Below are 19,620 nucleotides of genomic sequence, written 5' to 3'. Positions count from 1 at the left end.
TTTAGTATAAGAGTTTAAAAAAATATTAAAACAACTCTGACTATAAATAATTGGTGAATAAACACAATATAATTAGATGTAAAGTATGACATCAAAAGTGTACAATGTAGTGGTTGGAAAAGAAGTAAAATTTAGAGTATTTGTATGCGATTGAAGTTAAGGAAACATCAGCTTACATTAGTTCATTATAACAATAATATGCTTAATGTAAGCCTTATAATAACCACAAGAATAAAACCTCTAGTAAATACACAAAAGATAAACAAATAATTCAAGCATACAACTATAAAAATGCAACAAATTAAAAATACAGTAGCAAAATTGGAATAGAAGAACATGATGACTACAGAACAGTTCGTAAAAGTAACAAAATATTACTAGCAAATCTTTACCTATCAATAATTAATTTACATGTAAATGGATTAAATTCTCCAATCAAAAGACAAAGACTGGCTGGATGGATTTTTAAAAGATTCAACATATGGTGCCTACAAGAGACACACTTTAACCGTAAGGACACACACAGACTGAAAGTGAAGGGACGGAAAAAGATACTGTAGGCAAATGGTGACCAAAAGATTACAGGGGTAGATATTTAAACAAAATAGACTTTAAATGTAAAACTATAAAAAGAAACAAAGAAAATCATCATGAGAAAGAGGTCAAATTCATTAAGAAGTTGTAAAAATTTTAAATATATATGCATCCAACATTGAAGCACCTAAATATATAAAGCAAACCTTATTAGATCAGATGGGTGAGATAGGCTGCAATTTAATAAGAGCAGGATACTTCATTACACTTTCACCAATAGACAGATCACTTGGATGTAGAATCAATAAGAAAACTGTGAACTTGAACAGCATTATAGGTCAAATGGTCTAACGGACATATACAGAACATCCTACCCACTGGCAGCACAATACACATTCTTCTCAAGCTCACATGAAACATTCTTTAAAATAAATCATATATTAATTTGCAAAACTAGCCTTAACAAATTTGAAAAGATTGAAGGTAATACTTATAGTTCAATACAAAGAAAAAAGGAAACTATATTTTATATGCCAAATTTAATCAGTTGTTAGTGCTCTCTAGCATGACAGCAATATAAATTACTAGTCTAGTATCACCAATAAAAAAGAAAAGAAGGATGAGGATGAATTTAAAAAGAAAAAGGGAAAAAAACAAGGATGCTACATTTGAATTGTGGGTAAGGAAACCATTGATAATTCTCTAATCTTCAACTTTTCTATGTATAAAGTTAATAAAAATTATGCTGGCGTTGCCTACCCCATTTGATTTTAGACAATATCAAATTTGGTAAAATATGTAAAATGTTTAAACTCAAATCGCTACACTTTAATGATTATTTTGATATTTTACAAGTGACTAGAGATACATGTTGGCTGGCAGAAATGCATTACTTCATATGTTTGATCAAGAATTCATAATTTCCTTTTATAAAGAGTGAGTGATAATTTATGTGTCTTCTGACTTGGAATTTAAGAAAAGAGAAAGGGCCAGTTTCTATATTTTACAATGCTCGGATAGATAAAAGCACATGAAAACAAAATGAGGCACAATATATTTTTTAAATGCTCTATTTTCTCTTTAATTTCCAAATTCTAAAGGGAAAACAGATAATATTTTCTGCAGTGCTATACTTGAAATATATGAGAACATTTAGATGTTTGAAACATTTTTAACATTCATTTATTCTTTAAGTAAATGAACATTTCTCACAAAGCTACTGTGTTAGTAAGTGAAATGTAAAAACAAATGTAAGAGTCTTTCTTGCTATTCAGGACTTTGCGAAGCAATCCAGATTTTTATGTCAGTCAACAAAGGTGAAACTGTGGCAATATGGTATTGTGGTTAGGACCACAGGTTTGCATGCAGGCGGGGGTTTGAACTATTCTAGTTTGGCAATGTACTAAGGTACAATCTCAAGCATGTTATTCCATCTCTGTAAGGCTCAGATTCTTCTCAATAGAGGATAAATGCACATGTCAAAGGGGAATAATAATAAAAGTATATACTAAACAGTTGTTGCCAAAATTGATTGAGGTAATAGATGGAAAATGGATTACACAGTATTTGACATACACAAGTGTATGATAATGGTAGTTATAATTTTTATGTTTTATCAAACATATATTTAGTATTTTTGTTCTTCATAAAAAAGAAGACTATTTTAGAATGAAGAATACTATATGAAGACCAGAAATTCAGGATAATGGGAAATATTAGAAGTGCTTTATATGGTTTCAGTTGTATCTTTTATTCAGCCATGGAAACTTGCAAAACATTACTTCACACTATTTTATTTTGTTTCCTCTTGTAATAAACAGCGTAATAACAGCTACTCTCCAAGACTGTAGAAAAAAATCAATGACATAATGTAGGGAAGAACCGGAAGTCCTCTTAAAAAGAAAAATGCCTTTTTTTTGAAGGAGTGCTTACATACATATTTTGAGGTAGGAGAGAAGATGCTGAGACTACTAATCTAAGTCATGTCCTCTCTCCCCAAAATGTTTTCATTAGAAAATAAGAATAACTTCCATTACTGCTGAGAAAAGAAGGGAAAACAATGATGAGCAAAGACCTGATTGACAGGAGAAATGAACTAGCTGTAAATACAATAAAATATTTATATCATTAAGTAATGATGCTATCATTGATACTGTTGCGGGTAACGAGATTCTCAGTTTTCTCAAGTTCTCCCATTTTAGTTGCAATGACTCTGCTCAATTCTGTGGCTCCTCAATTAACTGTAGACCTCTCAATATATTATGCTTCCATGTTGTAATGTGGTAGGATGTAGAAAATCTAAAACCATTGAAATGCATATTTGATTAATGTATTCAATCACATCTAGTTTACCTAATGGCAAGATGACACCTTGCAAAGGGACACTCAGTCAATCAGTACTTTCTTTGTCTCTATAGTATCAAATCAATGAATTTTAGATGCTTCTACACTACTTACCATTGGCTGGGATGAACATTAGTTTAGACAAAATGAAAATGTAATCATATTTGTGTTTTTATTGTAGTTAGTAAAAGTATCTTCAAATCAAATAGAAACTCTTTCAACAAACCTGATTTGTTTCTTCTTGTATGAATGAAGCTAAACCACTCACCAAGCAAATACCTGGAATGCCCAAAAACTTGTTAGGGTCACTGGCACCAAAATGGAATCAGAAAATCTTCAATTTAGTTGTGCCACTAATTCTTGTTTTTAAAATTATTAACCCTTCAGGGCCTTTGCTTCTCTGTTATTGTTGTTTTGGTTTTCTTTGGAACTCAGCTCTAGGAATTAAACTGCCAATTTCAATAGATAATATACAAAATTTTTATTTGTCTGCTTTTATCCATAAAAAGCCCTAGGATGTTGACTTCTATATTTGCTTATGGCTCCATGACTACATTTAAGATGAATCTAGCCTAAATACTACCAGGTAGGCTTTGCAGCGTCTATAGGGCAGGTTCCTAAAAGAGCCGACTTCTCACAAAACTTGCCCTCAAAATCAGCTTTCGTTCACAGCAATGCGACATCAGATCCGGTGAAAACCAGACTTCACTAATCATAATTATTGTAGGTAAATACAATTTTATAATACATAAATCTGTAGATGCCAGAAAGGAATGGAAAACTGCTTTAGCCTGTTTTAGGGCAAATTTACATGCTAAGACTTTATAAAAAATAAATATTAAGGCAGAAATAGTAAAGTGAGGCAAGGAAGGAGGAAACACAAATACATTGTTATGTCTTACTAAGCTAGTCACACCATCATAAGAAAACAAGTTGTTAAGTCACAGTATTTTCTGAAGGAGCCGTGTGGAATCGCCCCACTTGGGACAGACGGGTGGTAGGAAAAATAAAGTGAGAAAAATGTATCTGCCAGAGGTTTCTTTCTTACCTAAACTCACAGCACATAGCACTAGATCCCTTGAATTTCCTGGTTTTGATACCTGTCCCCTTCAAGCAACTGCCAGGGAAGTCAGATCCTACACACACAGAGGAGGAGCCACTGACTTAACTCAGGCTGTGGCAGACACAGTAGAGATTAGGCCACCTGGAGGAACATGAGACAGGTGGTGAGGCTACAGAGAAGGCAACCAGAGTTTTACAGTGATGAAGTTGTTGAGGTTTAGGGCAGATTAGTTTGATCAAATCTGGGTGGATTTATACATTTGGGAGGTTAGAGAAATTTTAAAATCAGAATTGCAACCCTCAAATTGATGCAACAGATGACAATCTGATATAAACTCGAGAAAAAGAGCTGGTGATGTAATGGTAATGCAAGAATTAGAAACAAGGTTTTATACTTTATGCTATAAATTGGGCAACAGAAAAGTTGCTCCCAGTAAAAGGAAGTTATAAGAATACCACTCTTTAGGAACAAGAAGGTTCACTTCTGTATTCTGAGTAGAGGAAAAAAATCCCCATAATAAATTGTAAAGATAAGCATCTAAAATACATAAACGTGGCCAGGTGTGATTGCTCACATCTGTAATCCAGCAATTTGAAAGGCCAAGGTGGGAGGATTGCTTGAGACCAGAACTTCACACTAGCCTATGCAACACAGTTAAATGCCACCTCCACAATTTTTTTTTTTTTTTTTTTTTAATTAGCCAGGTGTGTTAGCACATGCTACTTGAGAGGCTGAGGCAGTAGGATGTCTTGAGCCTAGGGGTTTGAGGCTGCAATGAACTGTAATTTTGCCACTGCACTCCAGCCTAGGTAACAGAGTGAGACGGTGTCTCTAAAAATATAAATAAATAAATAAATAATAAAATACATGAAAGCAAATTCAAAATTATACTGCCCTTCTGGGGCAGGAATTCCCAAGTAGAAAAATTATTTTTAGAATAGTTCTGTGAACTTTTGAATATCCTTATTACGGTGTTATGAATTGGCTATTATCAAGTGATTAAAATAAAACTCTTGCCTAGGACCTTGGATATTGAGTTCTTGGAATTTTCCTGCCATATCAAATTGGACAGGGAGCACTCACTCTACATCTGCCCCAAATATCTTTATGAAGCTTAAAACTGCCTCCACACATAATAATCTCTGAAAATAACCTTCTTTTTAAAATCTGAAACTCACTTTTTTGGCTCTCTGCACTGTCAAACTGAAAATAAAGTGAATGATGAAAGAAACCATATACTGTGATATACAAACGCACCAAGCAAAAGTAGGAAAATGCTGTCTTGATTACGTATCCTTAAGAAAATTAATTTTGTGACAGAACATTGCCATTTTATATGTACATTATTAATATGATATTGTTAATAATGATACTGGTCTTATTCAAAATTGACTTCAGATCATTGAATAAAATAAATTAGAAATTATACTTATGTTATTAATAATCAGGATTTCCACATAGAAAGAACAAAAGATATGGTATAAAATCAAAGAAAGGAAGAAGGACTGATGTCACTTTGGAACAAAATTGAAAATACCAGTGTTCGTTGATGATTTTTAAAAAATGTGAATTAATTTTAGCTCTGTACAATATAATCATCTAACAGAGATGCCATTTTACCAGGATAAACCTAACATAATGCTCTTGCGGTTCAGATTATCATTTGCCACTCAAAGGAACCATGGCTTTCTACTTGAAGCAATGGTCAATTTCATGTTTGGGGCAGGAAATATACAGGGTAATACTGGCACATCTTATTTTAGCAGACAGCAAGGAATTTTAATCTGGTTGTGTCAAGAAACTCAAGAACTAGATTGAAAGGTCAATCTGACAGTAGTCAGATTGTGATAATTTAATTATCAAAATAATAATTGCAAAAGGTTGAGACATAGTGCATCTATAAAATACCATGAGTACATAATGATATCACAAATAATATTGAAAGATTATCATAGTGTCAAAAATTTTAATACACACAAGTCTTAGATTTAACTTAAAGTTTAATATGTGTTAATACTTCACTGTTATCTGGTAATGAGATTTTAGGAGAAGACAACCATAACTCTTATTCCATATATTATTTGATAGGCAGCATGTTAATGAGGAATAAAAAGAGTCATGTTCTGTGGATTTGATGATGTCCCTGATTTCTACCCTTCTAATCTTCCAAATCTCTCTTTTTTTTTTTTTGGTAAAAGGCTCAGTAGAGGACTATTCTGGTGCTAACATATAACTATATTTTTCCAGTTGGGATCTAATGAAACATAATCCTCTAATAATCGGTTCTGACCAGAAACTCTTCAGACTCCAAACTAGAGTGTAGGCAATCAGATGTAAGATATTATTACGCCTTTTTCATGAGATAATCATAATGCTATACAATATGTTTAGTCAATCAATACACATTTTCTCTTGTTTCATTAGTGAAAAACTAATTGTAAAGTTTCACAATTGTTCTTAACAAAGCCTCTGGTAATAAGTAGTGGTCTATATATCTATTTTGCTTATCAAAAATATATTTTCCAAAAAGGACCTAATAATTATAAACAATCAATTGCTTTGTTTGCAATACCAGCCTAGAAGATTCTAATGAGCCTAAACTCAAATTTTAATAGGTTTAGATGAGACTAGACTCAATATTGAGTCTCAGTTTTAAGTATTTCCTGCCATTCCAGATGAGATTCCCAGGTCTTACAACCAGGCTCTTCCAGGCAAATGGCACAATAAAATCTCTTCGTGGATGTAATGGACTAAATAAGTGCCCTCTCAAAATTTATATGCTGAATTTTGAACCCTCAGTGTGACAGTATTAGGAGCTCAGCCTTTGGGAGGTAATTAATCATGCAAATGAAACCCTCATGAATGAGATTAGTGCCCTTATGAAAGAAACTCCAAAGCACTTTCTTGCCCTCTTTCTGCCATGCAAAGACACAGCTAGAAGTCTATTCTCTAGAAGATGGCTTTCACCATAACCTGGCTATGCAGGCACCCTGACCTTGCTTCCAGCTAATCAAACCATGAGAAATAAATTTTTGTTGTTTTTAAAACACCCAGTCTATGGCAATTTTTTATAGCAGCACGAAGTGATACAATAGTGGATTATTACAAATAGGTCATAAATTATATTATTTCCAGGCAAAAAATGACATTCCAGTTATCTGTTGCCTTGGAACAAACCACCATCAAACTCACTAGGTTAATAACAAACGTTTTATTATCTCTTACAATTTTTGCGGTTCAGGAATATGAGAAGAGTTTGGTTGGGTAGTTGTATTTTGGGTTTTTATGATTGTAACCAGCTGTCACATAACACAAGACAACTGAGAACTAAAGCATCCAGGAGCTGGCTGGACATCACTGTCTTTCCCTCTATGTAGCATTAAGACACTAACATGAGGTCCCCATAGGTGGAATAGTTTGAGCTTCCTCACAGCTCAAACTATTTTATTTTCATACTACTTAAATTTTCAATATAATATCTGGCATAATTTTCATCCAGTAATAATTTGGCACATATCTTGTATTATCCTGTATGTAAAAAATGATAGCAGCTACAGTTAAAAATCTTAAATTAGAGGTGCGTAAATTTGCCTGCTACGAATTTGCCTGCTGAGGGAAGGAAAGGAACCCTCAGCTTGACTCCACCATTTCTATTTGTATAACCTTGGGAAAATTATTTAACCTCACTAGGCCTGAATTTTCTCATTTGTAAATTGTGAATAAAAATACCACCTTATAGAGTTATTGTTAATATGATGAATGTCAATCCCAATGTTGAGATGAGATAATACATGTCTGAATTTACAAGAGAGGAAGCATTGTTTATATATGATTTTTAAAAATAAGACTAAGGAAGCCTAAATAATTTGACCTGGATCATAAAAAGAATGGGAATAGCAAGTAATCACTTTTTTTTCTTTTTTATTTATTTGCTTGTAAACTAGAGTTTTAGGACTTGGATAAAACTATTTGTAATTTAATGTCACAATAATGTATGAGAATGGAAAGTAAACCAGAAATGGAGGATTTTAGGGATAAAATAATCTTAACATCTTTGAAAAGAGGTTCAGTCTATACAATATGATAGACAGGCATACCTCAGAAATATGTGGGTTTGGGTCCAGATCATAGCAATAAAACTAATATCGCAAAAAGCAAGTCACACTAATTTATTGGTTTCCCTGTGCATAAAAAGTTATGTTACACTATAGTTTATTAAGTATACAATAGCAATGTCTCCAAAAATACTCGTTAATTAAAATACTTTATTGTTAAAAAATACTAAGAATCATCTGAGCATTTAGAAAGTCATAAACATTTTCCTAGTGGAGAATCTTGCCTAGATGTCAATGTGTGTTGATGAATCAGGGGGATGATTGCTGAGGACTGGGGTGGCTGTGACCATTTCTTAAAATCTGACAACACTGAAGGTTGTCGCATTGATTGACTTATCTTCTCCTACAAGATTTATTTGCAACATATGATGTTATTTGCTAACATTAAAAAACTTTTATTTTATTACATGTTTAGGTTTGTTATATAGGTAAATTGCATATTGTGGGGGTTTAGTGTACAGGTTATTTCATCACCCAGGTAATAAGCACTGAAACCAATAGGTAGTTTTCCAAGCATCACCCTCCTCTCTCGCTTCACCTTCAATTAGGTCCTGGTGTCCTTTGTTCCCTTCTTTGTAACCATATGTAATTGATATTTAGCTCCCACTTATAAGTGAGAACATGTGGTATTTGTTTCTCTGCTCCTGGGTGAGTTTGCTTAGGAGAATGACTTTCATCTCTATCCATGTTCCTGCAAAGAACATGGTTTCAATCTTTTTCATGGTTGCATAGTATTCCATGGTATAAATGTACCACATTTACTTTATCAAGTCTACTATTGATGGGCATTTAGGTTGATTCCAAGTCTTTGCTAATGTGAATAGTACTACATTGAACATACAGGTGCATGTGTCTTTATGGTAGAACCATTTTTATTCGTTTGGGTATATAACAATAATGAGATTGCTGGATCAAGTGGTAATTCTGTTCTTTGAGTAATTCTGTTTTGTAATTAATTCTGTTCTTTGAGTAATTAAGTTCTTTGATAAATTGTGAAACAGATTTTAACAATGACTGAACCTAATTTATATCCCCAACATCAGTGTATTAGTGTTCCCTTCTCTCCACAACCTTGCCAGTATCATTCTGATAGGTGTGAGAGAGAATTTTATTGTGGTTTTCATTTGCATTTATGTAATGATTAGTCATGTTCAGCATTTTTTCGTATGCTCCCTGCCTGTGTGTGTGTCTTTTGAATGGTGTCTATTCATGTCCATTGCCCACTCTTTAAAGTATTTTTGTTGTTTTTTGCTTGAAAATTTAAGTTCCTTTTAGATTCCAGATATTGAACCTTTGTCAGATTCACAATATGCAAGTATTTTCTCCCATTGTGTAGGTTTTGTGTTTACACTGTTGATAGTTCCTTCTTCTGTGCAGAAGCTCTTTAGTTTAATTAGGTCCCATTGTCAATTTTTGCTTTTGTTGCAATTGCTTTTGGTGTCTTCATCATTATAATGATGAACTTTGCCAGTTCCTGTTTCCAGAGTGGTATTTCTGAGGCTATTTTCCAAGGTTTTTATAGTTTTAGGTTTTACAGTTAAGTCTTAATCCAACTTTACTTGCTTTTTTGTATCTGGTGTAAGGAAAGGGCCCAGTTTTAATACTCTGCATATAGCTATCCAGTTATCCCAGCATTACATATTGAATAAGGAGTTCTTTCCTATTTCTTATTTGTGTCAACTTTGTCAAAGAGAAGAACCAAATAACCATAATCAGAAATGACAAAGGGGACATTACCACTGACTCCACAGTAATACAAACAAACAAACAAACAAACATCTCCAGGGATTGCAATTCTACCAGATGTATAAAGAAGAGAGTGCACCATTTCTACCGAAAATACACCCCCCCCCAACAAAAAAAAAAAAAAAAAAAAAAACAAGGAGGAGGGACTCCACCGTAACTAATTCTATGAGACCAGCTTCATTTTGATTCCAAAATCTGGCACAGACACAGCAAAAAAAGAAAATGTCAGGCCAATATCCTTGATGAACACAGACACCAAAATCCTCAACAAAATACCAGCAAACTGAATTTAGCACGTCAAAAAGTGAAACCACCACAATCAATTAGGCTTTACTTCTGGCATGCAAGGTTGGCTCAACATATGCAAATCAACAAATGTGATTCATCACAAATAGAATAAAAAATAAAAACGATATGATTATCTCAATAGATAAAGAAAAGGCTTTTGACAAAAATCAACATTGCTTCACGTTAAAAACACTAAAAAAACCTAGGCATTGAAAGAATATATTTCAAAATAACAAGAGCCATCTATGAAAAGCCCACACTAAACCTCACACTGAATGGGCAAAAGCTGGAAACATTCCCCTTGAAAATCAGAATAAGAAGAGGATACCCTCTCTCACTACTGCTGTCCAGTATAGTACTGGAAGTCCTAGCCAGAGCAATCAGGCAAGAGGAAGAAATAAAAAGCACAGAAATAGAAAGAGGGGAACTTTAAATACCCTTGTCTGCAGACGGTATGAATCTATACCAAGAAAACTCCATAGTCTCTGCCCAAAAGCTCCTTGATCTGATACAGAAATTTTGTAACATTTCAGGAAACAAAATTGTGTAAATACATTGGTAGCACACTTATACAACAACAACATCCAAGCTGAGAGCAAAATCAAGAATACAATCACATTCACAATAGCCACAAAAAGAATAAAATCCATAGGAATACAGCTGACCTGGAAGTTGAAATATCTCTAAAATGAGAATTACAAAACACTGCTCAAATAAATCAGAGATGATGCAAACATATTAAAGCTGATTGATAACAAATCAATATTGATTCTTCCTATCTATGAGCATGGAAAAACATTTAATGCTCATGGATAGGTGAGCATGGAAAAACATTCCATGCCCATAGACAGGAAGGATCAATATTACTAAAATAACTGATAGTTTGATATGAATAGCTAGAAGGCATTTTATAGATTCAATGCTATTACTATCAAAATATTAGTAACATTCTTCACAGAATTAAAAAATAAACTATTTTGAAATTCATATGAAACCAAAACAAAAGCCCGAATAGCCAAGGCAATCCTAGGCATCAAAATAACATCAAACAGCAAAGCTGGAGGCATCATATTACTTGACTTCAAACTATACCACAAGGCTACAATAACCAAAACACCTTGGTACTGGTACAAAAGCAGATACATAGACAAATGAAACAGAATAGAGATCCCAGGTATAATGCAACACACCTACAGACATCTCTTTTATTTTACCCACAGCATTTTACCCACAATAGAACTTCTTTCAAACATTGGAATCAATGTTCTCAAACTCTGTCACTGCTTTATAAACTAAGTTTTTATAATGTTCTAAGTCCTTTGTTATTTCAACAATGTTCATAGCGTTTTTATTATGAGTAGTTTCCATGTCAAGAAACTATTTTCTTTGCTCATCCTTAAAAGCAACTCCTCATTCGTTAAAGTTTATTCATGAGATTGCAGCAACCTTGTCACATCTTTAGCTTTAGACTACTTCTAAGTTGTTTCATTTCTACTCCCACCACCTTCTAATGTTACTTCCTCCACTGAAGTCTGGAACCCCTCTAAGTCAACCATGAGAGTTGAAATAAACTTCTTCCAAACTCCTGTTAATGTTGATATTTTGATTTCCTCTCATGAAACATGAATGTTCTTAATGGAATCTACAATGGTGATTCTGGTTTTTGATTTACTTTGCCCACATCCATTGGAGGAATCATTATCTCTGGCAACTACAGTCTTTTAAAATGTATTTATTTAATAATAAGACTTGAAAGTAAGAAATTGCTCTTTGATTCATGGGCTGGAGAATAAATATTCTGTTAGCAGGAATGAAAACAGCATTAATCTCCTTATAATTCTCCATCACTATTCTTTTGTAACCAGGTACATTGTCAATAAGCAGTACTATTTTGAAAAGAATCTTTTTTTTTTTTTTTAATTCTCAGCAGATAGGTCTCAACAGCAGGCTTAAAATATTCAGTAAATCATTCTGTAACCAGATGTGCTTTCATCTAGTCTTTGTTTTTCCATTTATAAAGCACAAGCAGAGTGGATTTAGCATCATTCTTAGGGGCCTTAGCATTTATGGAATGGTAAATGAATATTGGCTTCAACTTAAAGTCACTAGCTGCATTAGCTCCTAACAAGAGTGCCAGCCTGTCTTTTGAAGCTATAAAACCAGGTATTGACTTTTCCTCTTTATTTGAGAGTTCTAGATGGTATTTTCTTCCAGTAGAAGGCTGTTTCATCTACATTAAAACTGTTTTTTATTGTAATCATTTTAGCTAAATATCCTGAATAACTTGTTATAGCTTCCACATCAGCATGTGCTGCTTCACCTTGCACTTTTAAGATACAGAGACGGCTTCTTAAACCTCATGAACCACCTCCAGCTGACTTCAAACTTTTCTTCTTCAACTTCTTCACCTCTCCTGGTCCTCTAGAATTGGAAAGAGTTAGGGCCTTGTTCTGGATTAGGCTTTGGCTTAAGGGGATGTTGTGGCTGGTTTGATCTTCTATTCAGACTGCTAAAACTTCCTCAATATCAGCAATAAGCCTGCTTTTCTTTCTTATCATTTGTGTGTTCACTGAAGTAGCACTTTTAATTTCCTTCAAGAGCTTTGCATTCACCAGTTGGCTAACGGATTGGTGCAAGAGATATAGCTTTCAGCCTCTCTAGGATTTTGACATGTCTTTCTCACTAAGCTTAATAATTTCTAACTTTTTATTTAAAGTAAGAGATGTGTGACTCCTTCTTTTACTTCACTGTGTAGAGGCCATTGTAGGGTTAGTAACTGGCCTAATTTCAATATTGATGTGTCTCAGGGAAAAGGGAAAACTAAAGAATGTGAAAGAGATGGGGCCATGGCTGGTTGTAGAGCAGTTAGAACACACACAACATTCATTGATTAAATTTACTGTCTTACATGCACATGTTTCATAGTGCCTCAAAACAGTTAAAATGCTAATATCTATGATTAGTGATTACAGGTCACTAAAACAGGTATAGCAGTAATGAAAAAAGTTTGCAATATTGTAAGAATTACCAAAATGTGACACTGAAACACAAAGTGAGCACATGCAGTTGGAAAGCTGTGTCAATAGACTGGCTCCAGGCAGTGCTTCCACAAACCTTCAATTTGTAACAAGTGTTAAAAATCTCCAAAGCTCAATAAAGTGCAATAAAACCAGACATGACTTTACTTTCTTGCCAAGGTTGGAAGTTAATAAGTCTGATCACATCTTTGAGTTTCATTATCTCTATATTATTTAGGAAACACTAATTTAGATCAAAACCACATGGAGATGAATCCCAGCAGCAACAACAACAGCTGAAGATGATTGAACATTTTGCATGTTACTCTTTTTCAGGCATTGTTACAATAGCACTGCATGGTTTAACTGGCTTAAATTTTACCACAACTATCTACAAGGCATGTTATTATAGTTATTCAAATTTTATATAACATGGACCTGAAACCTGGATCTGTTAAACAGTGTACTGCTATGTTCTGAATTTTTGTGCTTCAGAACAAAATGGCATGCCCCTCATGATTAAGATTTGTGCCCTTATAAAAGAGACTGAAGAGAGCTAGGTAGCCACTTCTATCATGTGATGTTACACTGAGAAGACAAATCTGTCTTAATCTTGGACTTCCCAGTCTCCAAAACTGCAGGAAATAATATCTAGTGTTTAAAACTACCTAGTTTATGGTATTTTGTTATAGCAGCCTGAGCAGATTAAGACATTAATATGGTTTGAATATTTATTCCCTCCAAATATGTTGAAATGTAACCCCCAATGTTGGAGGTGAGAGGTGTTTCGGTCATGAGGGCAGATCCCTCATTAATGGTGTGGTGCCCTCCCCATGGTAATGAGTGTGTTCTCACTGTGAGTGCATGTGAAATCTGGTGGCTTAAGAGTGTGGCACTTCCTTCTCTCTCTCTTGCTCCCGCCATCATCATGTGACATACCTGCTCCCCCTTTGCCTTCTGTCATGACTGTAAGCTTCCTGAGGCTCTCACTAGAATCAGATGCTAGCACAACACTTCCTGTACAGCATGAAGAATGAATTAAACCTTTTTTTCTATATAAATCATCCAGTTTCAGGTGTTCATTTTTAGTAACTCAAAAACAGCCTAACACATACATATATCAATATTACAAAGTTAAAAATCATGAATGAGTTCCAAATTCAAACCATTTAGCTCTAGTTTACACTCATCTTTTACATAGAAGTTACTCCCAGATACAATAGAAACATCCTCAATCACGAACAAAGAATTAGGCCCCTTGTTAGTCTTCCATTCTTTTCTTTGGAGCACAAATTAATGAGAGAAGCATTCCTTATATATTTGGAGACGACTGACATGATTCCTTCTACCTGGCTATGTTTGAACTGCTTCAGAATTTGCTTTATCAGCGTGCATTATAGAAATCTTACCTAAAGAATGTCTGGAAGGCATTTTCACTGATTATGTGTCCATTAATTCTTCATCTAAAACCTCCTATAGTTTCTGTGTAGACTCAATCTAACCCTTACATTTCTCTAAATGGTTGACCATATTTAGAAAAATCAAGCTTAATATATGTGTCCAGATAAGTCTGCAACTTAAGACTCATAATGATACCAGTGTTTCTGTATACATTCTTGATTCCATAATTAATTACCTTACAGTAAAGCTAATAAATTCCCAAATTAATTAGGTTCACAAAATGTCTACGATAGAAATGTGAATCCACATGCTTCTACACTTAGTGTAGTTACCTTATAACTGCACAAGAACATTAAAATATTTTTAATGGGGAGTAATACAGTATACATGGCTATGCACACTAGAAAAAACTTTCAGTAGTTCAGGCTGTCCAAAAATAATAACATTAGAACAAATGTGTTGAAAAGTGAGAGTACAAAGGTTTCCACAAGAGTAACAGAAAATAAAAAAGTCATTTCTCATTAAAACTGAGTTTAGATGTGAATTTAGTTAGTGCCTTAGAACAGCATAAGAGAAAATTAATGTAATCTAATTTTATCCATATTACTTATTACAGCTTACCTCCTGTATTAATTAAATTTCCTCTAGGAAATTAGCAAGTTAAATCCAAAATGCTAATGATTAGACAAAAGACATGTAGTGATTTTAAATTTTTTTTCACTGTTACAGATCAAAGCCATTTATTTTTTGAACAAGAATATTTGCTTTCAGAAACAATGAAACAATAGATTTTTCAAGCTACAAGTTTCCTACGAATTATCTGTCTTGAATAGGAAGAGTTAAAAGTTGGGAATTTTAAACTGATTTGAAGGAGTTTGAGGGATGTATGATAATACGTTAGTATTATAGAGCCCTTAATAAGACATTTGTTAGTTTCTCCTTGAAGTTTGAATGGGAGTAATATTCTTTACAGGTAGCTGCAGTACTTAAAAATTGAGAATATCAATTGAGCATAGTTAAATATGAAATAAGTGCCAGAAATAGTTTTTAGCATTTTCCTCTTTAGAGAATATTAAAATATAAGTTGGCTAGATCCTGTTAACACCCAATTCAAAGATTCCCTCTACCTTCTTTTATTTGAGGTTTATAACCTATTGCCATTATAACTTTGATGAATTGATTGTTACTTTTTCAACCACGATTTCTTTGGCAGTATAAAGTATTCTTAATTCAAAAAAATGTGTTCTTAAACCTTGAAATAACCAATGTACAATAATCAAGTTTTTACTGTGTACACAAGACAAAATAAATCTGCTTTACCATCAACTTGTGTGGCACAATATCATATTATGTGGCCATAAAAATAATGTCCAATGAGCACTGAAAACAAAGCTCTATTATGATTATGTGCTCTATGTAATAAAGAATTTAATGTCAGCTAAAGAGAGTTCTGGCCCTTGCCGTTGTCTATGGGGAGGCAATCTCTATGCTCTGAGCAAATGTCTTCATTTATCTGGGAGCCTTAAGCCAGTCAGATACTAACAATGTGATTTGTAATGGGGGCTTTAGGTCCCATGGTACAAGCTTAACTTCCAAAGGGGTTGGAGAATGAAGTCAGCCAGGTGGCCAGCCAACCAGGCTTACACGATTGACCCTCAGGAAAGACTCTGGACATGGAGACTTGGATGAAATTTCCAGATTGAAAATCCTCTGTGCATACTGTCACACACTGATGCTAGGAATATAAGAATGTTCATGACACTGGAAACTCCACATTTGGAACGTTTCTGAACTTTGCTCCATACATCCCTGCCCTTGGCTGCTTTTAATATGTATCTTTTACCTTAAATAAACTGTGAGTATAATAGTTCTGTGAGTCCTTCTAGCAAATTATTGAACCTTAGGTTTTGTAATACCCCTGAACTTGCAATTGGTGTCAAAAAGGAAAGTAGTCTTGGAAATCCTGGTTTCATTAAACCTGCAGCCATCTACCATAAAAAGAATTTTTTAAAAATCATCAAATACTTCTTATTATGCTTATGCAATCTTACAGTGAAATCTTTTTCACCAGGTGGCATAAAAATTCTTTTGAAAAGATGTATGTGTGGACAACCTAGAGAAGAAATGACTTTTCTATTTATCTTCTCAATTCTACTAGCTAAAACCCTGCAGTGATATTACTTATCAATGCTATGATCAATAAATTTGAAAAAAAAAACAAACCATGTATTCAATTTCCATTGACTTACATGGTAGGCCTGTAATAATACTAAAATAATGATGTAGATAACATAATTCTTGCCATGAAATAATTTACAAAAATCTTGCATAATATTATATATACAAAACTATCTATAATTTCAGTTAGAAATGCAATGAAATTAATAATACTCATCCAGTGTAGAAATAAGAATAACCTAGGATGTACCTTAAAATGGATTTGGATATGATGAGTTTTTTATTTATTTGTACATTCTTCAGTTTCTTTCACCAATGTTTGGTAATTTTCATTTCACATGTCTTTTACCTCTTCGATGAAGTTAATTCTTAAATATCTTTTGATATGTTTGTAAATTGAATTACTTTCTTAATTTAGTTTTTGTGTTGTTTATGTTTAGTGTATAGAAACCCATTGATTTTTGCCTGTTGATTTTGTATTCTGCTATTTTACCAAATTTGTGTTTGTGCGGGGTGTGTGTGTGTGTGTGTGTGTGTGTGTGTGTGTAGAATATTTAGGGTTTTCACTTGTAAGTGGGAGCTAAACATTGAGTACACAAGGATACAAAGAAGGTAACAACAAACACTGGGGCCTACTTGAGGATGGAAGGTAAGAGAAGGATGAGGATTGAAAAACTACCTGTTAGGTACTACCCTTATTACTAGGTGACAAAGTAATCTGTACACAAAACCCCTGTGGCACACAAGTTACCAATATAACAAACCCATACGTGTACCCCCAATCCTAAAATAAAATTTGGAGAAAAAAATGTAAGGACATAATGATTATGAAAAATCAGGAAAATATGACACACCAAAAGAAACTAAGATATTTTCAGTAATGGAAGAAAAATGAATTTTATTCCTAATGAAAAATTAGATTAGTCACAGTATACAAAATAAAATACATATTTTCCCTATGAATTTCCCAATACTGTATATGATATCTGATTTCTAGTTACATTGGTAAACAGTTACATATTTAAATAAATATCACAAATATGTATGGAAAAATTGTTTTTGAATATATGTAATTTAGAACGTAACTTTAAAAGCTAGTGGATGTATTGAGAGCTCAGCAGTTCTCAACTTTTTTGGCACCAGGGATCAGTTTCATGGAAGATAATCTTTCCACAGACAGTGGGGAAGGGAGGACGGTTTTGGGATGAAACTGTTCCACCTCAGATAATCAAGTATTAGATTCTCATAAAAAGCACGCAACCTAGATTCCTTGCATGTCCAGTTCAAAATAGGGTTTGTACATCTATGAGAATCTAATGCCACCACTGATCTGACAGGAGGCGGAGCTCAGGCAGTAGTGCCTGCTGGCCCACTGCTCACCTCCTGCTAGGTACACCAGTTACTAACAGACCATGGACCGGAACAGGTATGTGGCCCAGGGGTTGAGGACCTCCTATGTTAACTCATCAAAGTGTATACTAAAATGCGTGCATTTTAATTATTTTTAAATGGTATTTCAATAAAGTTCAGTCAAAATGGAATGCCAACAGAAAAAGAGAAATGGAATACCAACAGAAACAGATACCTACTCTATAGTCAACATAATTTTTCTTTTGTATATAGTGTGTAAATATAAAAAAAAATCCATCCTTTTAATTTAATGAAACTTGGGTAGGGCCACTGTGTGGGGTATTGAAAAAAGGTGTGTTAGAATGAACTACATCTATATTCTCTTATTGCATGAATATAATATATTATAGCATTAAAACAGTGAGATTTCTACAGCAGTAGAGATTAGTAAAAGGGAAGTCATTTTTTCCAGTTAATCTCTAAAATCTTTTATTTAGTAATTTTTAAAAAACTGTAGAAATCATTTAAAAAGCAAATCAAATAAGACTAAATGTTCAAGAGTGCACTTACAATTGAATTAGTTCTTCCCTGGGGACTGAGATAAGTATCATTAGTTTGTGAGTTAGTCATAGGCCGTACTAATTCTGAAATTATTTTAGTAGCTATGCTTGATATTATCTTATCTGTTTAGCTATTCTTTTTCTCCCAGAAAATATTAAATGCTAATGAATCATCCACAAATTGCTATATTGGTATATTATCAAAATTGTGAAGGCTCTGGTAAGGTAAGGACATCTATAATTTTAAATGAAATATAATTTGAAAATATATATGTTCTCTAAATTCACTGCATTGCGACTAGCATGCACTTTGTAATACTGCAAGGATTTCTTGTCTGAACCAGTTATCAGCTATTCAACAAATACTTTTTGTGTATACGCACTTAAAAGTATTCATCACTATTTTAGGTGTTCTGGAGGTGAATAAAGTATAAAACTTTTCATATGTCCTCTAATGAGCTTCAAATTAGCTGCAGATATAACTAAGAAAGAACAAGAGCCCTGAGCTATTTCAGAAGAAAGGGGATTATCGATGTGGGTTCCCGTAGATGAATTCTGAACTGGTGCATATAACATGGATTAAGAATAGTCTTAACTGGAAAAAATATAAAGAATCAGCAAGTAAACTATAAAGATTCAAGTCTTTTAAATTCTCATTACTCTTGCACAGAAACCAAGGAATTCTGTTGGGCATCTGTTTTGGGTTTGCCTTTCAAGAAAGGGACTTTATCTTTTTCTCTCTCATTTGTAAGGAGGAAATACTTATGTCAGTGGAGAAATAAACAGACTATTATAGTATTATCCAGTGGCCTGGATTTGGTGTATCAATTGCATATTGGATTTGCTGAGAAATACAGCTGCTCAGCACCTTAGGTACTGGCAATCATGGGCACTAACCTCTAAGGGAAATTATATACCCCTCCCCAGAAGAATATAATCTGCACTCATTTTCTTCCCAGTGCTATATGTCCCTCATGTATCTAAAAATATTTTTCCCAAATAGTTGTTCTATTTCTTTATAACCA

Source organism: Macaca thibetana, chromosome 11 (assembly GCF_024542745.1).
Source record: "Macaca thibetana thibetana isolate TM-01 chromosome 11, ASM2454274v1, whole genome shotgun sequence".
NCBI lineage: Eukaryota > Metazoa > Chordata > Mammalia > Primates > Cercopithecidae > Macaca > Macaca thibetana.
The sequence above is the reverse complement of the archived record's forward strand: the minus strand, read 5'-3'. Positions refer to the sequence as shown.